This window comes from Tachypleus tridentatus, chromosome 3, assembly GCF_004210375.1.
Source record: "Tachypleus tridentatus isolate NWPU-2018 chromosome 3, ASM421037v1, whole genome shotgun sequence".
In the NCBI taxonomy this organism is placed as follows: Eukaryota; Metazoa; Arthropoda; class Merostomata; order Xiphosura; family Limulidae; genus Tachypleus; species Tachypleus tridentatus.
Genome location: NC_134827.1, coordinates 115,811,391 through 115,821,093, shown reverse-complemented (window position 1 = coordinate 115,821,093; position 9,703 = coordinate 115,811,391). Strand labels below are relative to the sequence as shown.

General features: G+C 33.9%; 1 protein-coding gene across 1 annotated transcript in view; it reads left to right on the top strand.

The window, feature by feature from the left end:
* Nucleotides 1–9,703, top strand: part of LOC143246174 (gamma-aminobutyric acid receptor alpha-like) — a 317,756-nt gene that overhangs the window by 170,375 nt on the left and 137,678 nt on the right. The window lies entirely within an intron of this gene.

Below are 9,703 nucleotides of genomic sequence, written 5' to 3'. Positions count from 1 at the left end.
ATTAGAACACAGAATATAAACCTAACAGTATTGGAACAACCATTAAAACACAGAATATAAACCTAACAGTATTGGAACAACCATTAGAACACAGAATATAAGCCTAACAGTATTGGAACAACCATTAGAACACAGAATACAAACCTGACAATACTAGAAACCCCATTATAACACAGAATATAAACCTGACAATACTAGAAACCCCATTAGAACACAGAATATAAACCTGACAATATTAGAACAACTATTAGAACACAGAATATAAACCGGACAATAAAGGAGAATCCATTAGAACACAGAATATAAACCTGACAATACTAGAAACCCCATTAGAACACAGAATATAAACCTGACAATATTAGAACAACTATTAGAACACAGAATATAAACCGGATAATAAAGGAGAATCCATTAGAACACAGAATATAAACCTGACAATGCTGGAAAAACCATTAGAACACAAAAACCTAACAATAGTAGAATAATCCGTCCAACAATGACCCTAACTTTAACAATATTGGAACAACCGTTAGAACACAGACTATAATCCTAACAGTATTGGAACAATCCTTCCAACACTGAACGTAGCCTTAACAATATTGGAACAACCGTTAGAGCACAGACTATAATCCCAACAGTATTGGAACAATCCTTCCAACACTGAACGTAGCCATAACAATGGTGGAACAACCGTTAGAACACAGACTATAATCCTAACAGTATTAGAACAATCCTTTCAACACTGAACCTAGCCTTAACAATGGTGGAACAACCGTTAGAGCACAGACTATAATCCTAACAGTATTAGAACAATCCTTCCAACACTGAACGTAGCCTTAACAATGGTGGAACAACCGTTAGAGCACAGACTGTAATCCTAACAGTATTGGAACAATCCTTCAAACACTGAACCTAGCCTTAACAATAGTGGAACAACCGTTAGAGCACAGACTATAATCCTAACAGTATTAGAACAATCCTTCCAACACTGAACGTAATCTTAACAATAGTGGAACAACCGTTAGAACACAGACTATAATCCTAACAGTATTGGAACAATCCTTCCAACACTGAACGTAACCTTAACAATAGTGGAACAACCGTTAGAGCACAGACTATAATCCTAACAATATTGGAACAATCCTTCAAACACTGAACCTCGCCTTAACAATAGTGGAACAACCGTTAGAGCACAGACTATAATCCTAACAGTATTAGAACAATCCTTCCAACACTGAACGTAATCTTAACAATAGTGGAACAACCGTTAGAACACAGACTATAATCCTAACAGTATTGGAACAATCCTTCCAACACTGAACGTAACCTTAACAATAGTGGAACAACCGTTAGAGCACAGACTATAATCCTAACAATATTGGAACAATCCTTCAAACACTGAACCTCGCCTTAACAATAGTGGAACAACCGTTAGAGCACAGACTATAATCCTAACAGTATTAGAACAATCCTTCCAACACTGAACGTAATCTTAACAATAGTGGAACAACCGTTAGAACACAGACTATAATCCTAACAGTATTGGAACAATCCTTCCAACACTGAACGTAACCTTAACAATAGTGGAACAACCGTTAGAGCACAGACTATAATCCTAACAATATTGGAACAATCCTTCAAACACTGAACCTCGCCTTAACAATAGTGGAACAACCGTTAGAGCACAGACTATAATCCTAACAGTATTAGAACAATCCTTCCAACACTGAACGTAATCTTAACAATAGTGGAACAACCGTTAGAGCACAGACTATAATCCTAACAGTATTAGAACAATCCTTCCAACACTGAACGTAATCTTAACAATAGTGGAACAACCGTTAGAACACAGACTATAATCCTAACAGTATTGGAACAATCCTTCCAACACTGAACGTAACGTTAACAATAGTGGAACAACCGTTAGAGCACAGACTATACTCCTAATAGTATTGGAACAATCCTTCAAACACTGAACCTAGCCTTAACAATATTGGGCAAACTCTATAAGCACAATATCTTCCTATCAATCTAGCAGACGGCGCTCATTAAATGGAAGAAATATATACTGTAGTTTTATCTTCCAGAAAAAACCAACGAGATTCATTATTAACAATGGTTACGTTATCTACGAGAAGAAACCCATATGTAAAACTTTGAGTGGACGTAGATTTTAATGGTTTACTGCAAAGAAAAGTAAACTCACAGTTTTAATACATGTTATAAGAAGATTAATCACTACAAAACACAGATAACACATTGATTTCTATAGTGTTTTACAAAACACAGCTAACACATTGATTTCTATTGTGATTTACAAAGCACAGATAACACCTTGATTTCTATAGTGTTTTACTAAACACAGATAACACCTTGATTTCTATAGTGTTTTACAAAACACAGATAACACCTTGATTTCTATAGTGTTTTACAAAACACAGATAACACCTTGATTTCTATAGTGTTTTACTAAACACAGATAACACCTTGATTTCTGTAGTGTTTTACAAAACACAGATAACACCTTAATTTCTACAGTGTTTTACTAAACACAGATAACACCTTGATTTCTATAGTGTTTTACTAAACACAGATAACACCTTGATTTCTATAGTGTTTTACAAAATGCAGTCTGTAATGATTGTGATCTTTATTACTTCTAACCTTGAAATAAATAATAGCTTTCACAGTCTCTTGTGGCTCAGCAGTAAGTCTGAGGGTTTGTAACACTGGAAATCTGATTTTGATACCCGTTATGGGCAGAGTATGGATAGCCCTTGGAACAGCTTTGGGCATAACAACAAACGACAATAAAACTTCTACTTTGAATTTTAAAATCATGTAAATTTAAGGGTTAGGTTAAAACTACAACACAGCTGGTTTGCTTTAACATTTTAAAGGTATTTATATATGTTTGAATCCTAATGACATAATTATTAGTCAGTAGGTTCCTCGTTTTCTCAAAGTTTTCGGAATGTTTTTTGTTTGTTTTTTAAACTTTGCGCAAAGCTACACGACGGCTATTTGAACCCGCGACCTTCGTATTACGAGTCGAGCGCCTTTTCGAAATGTAATACTTTAAGTTTTTCACTGCTCGCTTTAAAACTTTATTATCATGTTTGTAATACAAGAAAAAAACAAATAATTTAAGAATGCTGTAATTCCGTTCCATCTGATTGTCTCTCTTTCCACACAGAAAATATTATCCTTCAATTTTCATCTTTACATGAAATTTCCGGTTTATACAGCTACCACTAGATGGCGCTATGTAAATATCCAATTGGAAATTGATCTCTTACTTTTACAGATCGTATATTAATTTATTTTTCTTATCACCTCCTAAGACCGAGAATATCGATGTTTTATTTACGTTAATATCAAACTGTGAAAGTAGATTTTAAATGATTCGTATATTTATGTAGATGGTGCTGTTGTAATTAGTAGTAAAGAAAACAATATGTGTATTTAAAGATTATATCACAGATTTATATAAATGGCGCTGTAGGAACTATTAGTAAATAAAAAAGTATATTTAAAGATAATATCTGGGATTTATTTGGAAAGCGCTGTAGTAACTTAGTGGCTCAGCGGTAAGTATGAAGGATTATAACACCAATAACCAGATTTCGATACCTGTAATTAACACACCACAAATATTCCCTGTGTAGCTTAACCCTAAACAAACTTTTTCTCGTCCGAGGTAAAATTGAAAATATTATAGGTTACATAGACGATTAATGTATCCTTTCGTTTACTATTTTTACCTATTTACCTCTTCCAGGGCCACCAGTACAACTTAGATTAGCAAGACAAAGAAATACAGTTACGCCTAAATTAAAATAATAATAATAATTTCGATATAATATTTGGGAAGTTTTATCAGGACTTCAAAAATCTATAAGTAATATATTATTTTTTCCTTTTTCTTCTCACTCGATGTATTTGCGATAAAAATATCGACCGGACTATTTTTTATGATGGAATAACTTCAGTATTCGTAGATGAGTGAATTTGTTGTCATTCGTTTTGCGTTTGGCTCATTTTCTAATATACTGATTATTGCACAACTAAGATCACAATATTTAAAATATCTAACCAATTTATCTGGCTTTGTTTGTATAAAGAAATCAACTACTAACACTGTAGAAATGCAAGAGGACATTTCAATTTGTTCAGACCACAAATTTCAGTTCTGCTGTGTTCACCGTGGGGAAACGGATCCCGGATTCTAGTATTATAAGTAAAAAGACGTACTGTTTTCCTGTTGGGGGACATAAGGGAATTAAGTTGGAATCCCTTCCTGTCTAGTTTTAATTTTGTTTCTCGATCTCTCCCAGAAATTTCCAAAGATCAATACGTTCCAAACAAGAAATGTTGAAAAGTTACCAACAACAAGTGTAATCCAATATGGTTTCTTTAAGAACTGTCCGCCTGAAGGGTTTAAATTCGAAGGCTAATTTGATTCGCGATCAATATTCAATATTCTTAATGAAACTCGAGACACAAAGCACTTGTTTCAGTCCCTAATGGTATTTGCTCAACGAAAGATGGACGTTAGAAAGGAGAGCGTCAACTTTCTGGGGAACTTCTCGCTCCCCCTGCAGTAGCTCAGCAATAAGTATGAAGGTTCATGACACCCATCAGAAAAAAACACCTTTTAATGAGCGTGATGGGCAAAGCACAAATAGCTCACTGTATAACTACGCATTCTGCTACAAACAGTCACTGTGGCAGTATACACTCAGAACATAGCACCTACCAATGTAAGTTCTCGAAGCTCACACTACAAGAAGCTATGATCTTTACCACTGTAAGTTCTCGAAGCTCACATTACAAGAAGCTGTGACCTTTACCAGTGTAAGTTCTCGAAGCTCACACTACAAGAAGCTGTGACCTTTACCAGTGTAAGTTCTCGAAGCTCACACTACAAGAAGCTATGACCTTTACCAGTGTAAGTTCTCGAAGCTCACACTACAAGAAGCTGTTACCTTTACCAGTGTAAGTTCTCGAAGCTCACACTACAAGAAGCTATGACCTTTACCAGTGTAAGTTCTCGATGCTCACACTACAAGAAGCTATGACCTTTACCAGTGTAAGTTCTCGATGCTCACCCTACAAGAAGCTATGACCTTCACCAGTGTAAGTTCTCGAATCTCACACTTCAAGACGCTATGACCTTTGCCAGTGTAAGTTCTCGAAGCTCACACTACAAGAAGCTATGACCTTTACCAGTGTAAGTTCTCGAAGCTCACACTACAAGAAGCTATGACCTTTACCACTGTAAGTTCTCGATGCTCACACTACAAGAAGCTACAAACCCGACTTTGGTTTGACACAAAAAGTATAGAGAGCGCTACAAGCGGAAACAATTCTTCCCTTTGTTTCTACATTGTTTGATGCAAAGTCGCACAATGTACTGTACCCACAAATAAAATAGAACCTCGAATTTTAGTGCAATAGAACTTCAGATAATCTAGAGCGACTTGAAAGGTATCAATTTTTTCTTTAATGGTTAACTTTGTTTTTAAAATGTATTAACTGCGAATTATTGCAACCATTTTTACTGTATACTTAATGAGCTGGACCACCTTTTCAATTTCAGAGATAATTCCGTTATGTCTAAACTCCTTTATTAAGAAAATCTTTTAACATGAACGAAATGTAGAGGTACCGCCCTCTACATTTCGACACACAGTTACACAACCCCTTTCAAACATGTGGTCAGCTTCCGGTCAGTTACCTCTTTCTTTGTGAACCTGACGATGACCGAAGAAGGTCGAAACGTTGTTCGCTCTTCTATGTAAAGTGTTTTCTCAGCCCAAACGAGCCGTTTTTGCATATAAAATTATTAAGTGTGTATCGGGATTTTATAAAAAGGTATAAAATAAACAATATAAGTAAAAGTGTATAAGGATTTCATATTACAAAATAAACGAAAAAATATAAGTCAATGTTTATGGGGACTTTAGATAATGATATAAAATAAACAATCTAAGTAAATGTGTATGGGGACTTTAGATAATGATATAAAATAAACAATCTAAGTAAATGTGTATGGGGACTTTAGATAATGATATAAAATAAACAATCTAAGTAAATGTGTATGGGGACTTTAGATAATGATATAAAATAAACAATCTAAGTAAATGTGTATGGGGACTTTAGATAATGATATAAAATAAACAATCTAAGTAAATGTGTATGGGGACTTTAGATAATGGTATAAAATAAACAATATAAGTAAATGTGTATGGGGACTTTAGATAATGATATAAAATAAACAATCTAAGTAAATGTGTATGGGGACTTTAGATAATGATATAAAATAAACAATATAAGTAAATGTGTATGGGGACTTTAGATAATGATATAAAATAAACAATATAAGTAAATGTGTATGGGGACTTTAGATAATGATATAAAATAAACAATATAAGTAAATGTGTATGGGGACTTTAGATAATGATATAAAATAAACAATCTAAGTAAATGTGTATGGGGACTTTAGATAATGGTATAAAATAAACAATATAAGTAAATGTGTATGGGGACTTTAGATAATGGTATAAAATAAACAATCTAAGTAAATGTGTATGGGGACTTTAGATAATGATATAAAATAAACAATATAAGTAAATGTGTATGGGGACTTTAGATAATGATATAAAATAAACAATATAAGTAAATGCATATGGGGATTTGTATAATGTTTTGTTTTTATATTAGGCTATCTGCTGTTTCGACCAGGAGGATTCAAAACCATGATTTCAACGTTGTTACTTTGTAAACACTACTCTTTACCCACAACTTATTACGCACGAAGCTGTACAATCTGTGCTCCGATCGCCGCGTGTTTCGAAACCCTAATTTTTAGCGCCGAAAGCTACATTTCTCACCATTAATCTACCATGGGGTGGGGAAGAGACGATATATTTCGCTCCGTTTTTCCTGATTAGTAAAGAATGCTGTTTCAGATTTCTTTGTTGTGTTCTTTGAATATATGTCATAAGATAAACCCAAACAAATCTCAATATTAATAAAGTTAAATTGTTAACTTCCAGCCCCAAGGTATCATTGAATCGTCATACGTTGTTAGTATTGCCATCTGTTATCCCAAACACAAACTAATGCTAATCTTCTTTGCCAAGTGTTTTTGTTTTGTTTTGATTTTTTTTTTTTTTTTACTGCATTACAAACCAAAAACCTGAGTAACTGGAAGAGTTGAAGGAAGATGTTTCGTTTTTGCCGATGTAGAAAACGGTAATTTTACAATTTATATAACTTTAGCACTGACACGGTTCAAACAGATTTCTATAGGTCTACTCTCTAAAATAGTGTATTATTTGACTTTGGAACATTCGATTCTTTGTATTATTTAAACCAGTATATTTTATAAGCGTCATCAGATCAATAGTAATTAAAGGAGATAATATTTTAGTATTTTTTAAATAAACAATTGAACTCCTTGCTGGTTTCAGATGTAGATTGTTTTTTTATACTTTCCGGTTAACCAGCGTCGTTTATTTGTTTGACGTAATCATCTACATTAGAGTTTTTCACATTTAGTTAATACGTTAACTATAAGGGAAGACATGCGAAGAAAACAAGTGAAACATTTAGTTAATACGTTAACTATAAGGGAAGACATGCGAAGAAAACAAGTGAAACTTATAAAAAAACATGTTTGTTTGTTCAAGAAAAAGCCACAATGAGCTGTGTCTACTGTGGCCAATTTCAACCAGGACTTTAACGTTGTACATACGTAGAGCTAACCATATCCAATCAGAGGGCTGTCGCAAGAAATATTATTATATTAGTTCAGAAGTGGTTCTAAGTTTTAGGGATGACACGACATTTTTCATTTGACAAAAATTACTAACCAGAAGAACGTTTCAGACACTTTCTACCCTGACAAAAACCGTATCTTTAATCTTAATTTGTCAACTTGTTGAAAAAACCCTGATTTTGAGAGATGGTTGTTCAAAGTGAGCAAAACTATTATATTTCCCAGTTACTGTCTCTTCACTCGAAGTATGGAAGTTCAAACTGTCTATAAAATATCTTTTACGTTGACAAATTTAATTAACTTCACAACTGGTGAATGGCTGATCAATTTTATTTTCAAAATTTTAACAAACATTTTAACTACTGTTGTAAATGATGTTCCAATAAAGCAGATTAGGTTGACTTGATTATTATTGATTAAAAACGTAAGAAACAGAAGCGAACGTAATGACCTCTGGGATTCGTTTAAACCTTATTATTGAAAGTTTAAATAAAATGAAATTCCTTGGATACCGTTCAGAACATCCTATAAACATCATTCTAATAACGGAAGAATAGGGTTTATAGCTAATCATATCTGACTGAAATGGATGGAACTCGTAGGTTATATTAATTCGCTATCCTGTGGTGTCCTCTGTTGTTCTTCCATGAAACTAATTCAGTAATTTTGAAGAAGAAATAAAGGATGAAAAATAAAACAATTTACCGCTCAGCGCACGAAGATAGTAATAATATAATTTTTGTTTCCACTATCAGAATCATGGGGGCGCGTCAGTCTCGAAGATCCGAGAACCACAAGACAAGACGATTTTTCTTTTAAGACGACGATACAACTTATGTCAAACCAAACGACTTCTTACTTCAGTTATAAACTGTTTTGAGGCTTAATTTAAATATTTTTATTTAAAAATATAATGTTGTATTAATAGGACAAAAAATATCAGATAAAAAATAGCTCCATTCACAGAGACTGAATGGTTTGTTAATTTTCTAAAATTAGCTACAAGTGGTTACGTTCCTTAAAGCAGCGTAACATATTTTACTACAACGTTTAAATTGTTATGTTACTTCAGTGAACTTTGTCACTGTAATAATAGTACTTATCACTGTCAGTGAGAACATATACCTCTATTACTGTCACAAGAGAATCAATACATTTTGTTGGAATGATTCGCCTCAACTTCAAACTTATAAACATCGAGTTAAAAAGAAAGTCGATTCACCAACGTAACTTTTGCGACAATAACTATGATAGAGTGTTTCTCATTACAGGATACGGACCATCTGTTGTAATTATTCATGGCGTTTTTATCATCAAACTGAAAGTCGACCACATTCATTAAGTTCTGGACCAATTGATCAGAATGTACGGTAGAGGGTGCTTTTAGTACGGCGCGTTAAAACACAGACCTCTCTAACATTTCATAGTTAAAATATGTTCATTCCTCTTGGTCAGTATCGGTTATTGTGATGCGCCTTTTTGTTCTTACGGTTTCTGAATTCTAGAGATCACTGTTCCTTTATGGAACGTCTGTCCCTACACGACATCTGGGAGTGATCAATCAGCTCCTTGTAGGAGTTAGAAGAACTAATACAAGTAATACAAATGGTAAAATACATTTATTATTACTATATAGCCTCCCTTTCCCCAGTCACTCAGCAGTACGTCTGCGGACTTACATCACTAGAAACCGGGTTTTGATACCCATGGTGGGTAGGGTAGGGTGTGTAGCTTTGTGCTTAATTGGAAAGAATCAAACGAACGTAGAAACGATTACCATATTGTACCATAATTACCATATCAGTACCTGCCTTGTTAATTCATTTGTCTTCTAAACGTTGGAATAAGGCCCTGTATTACTGATTACTGTGGAAGGTATGTACCTATATTTGTAATTTCAGTAGGTGGATGTCTTTT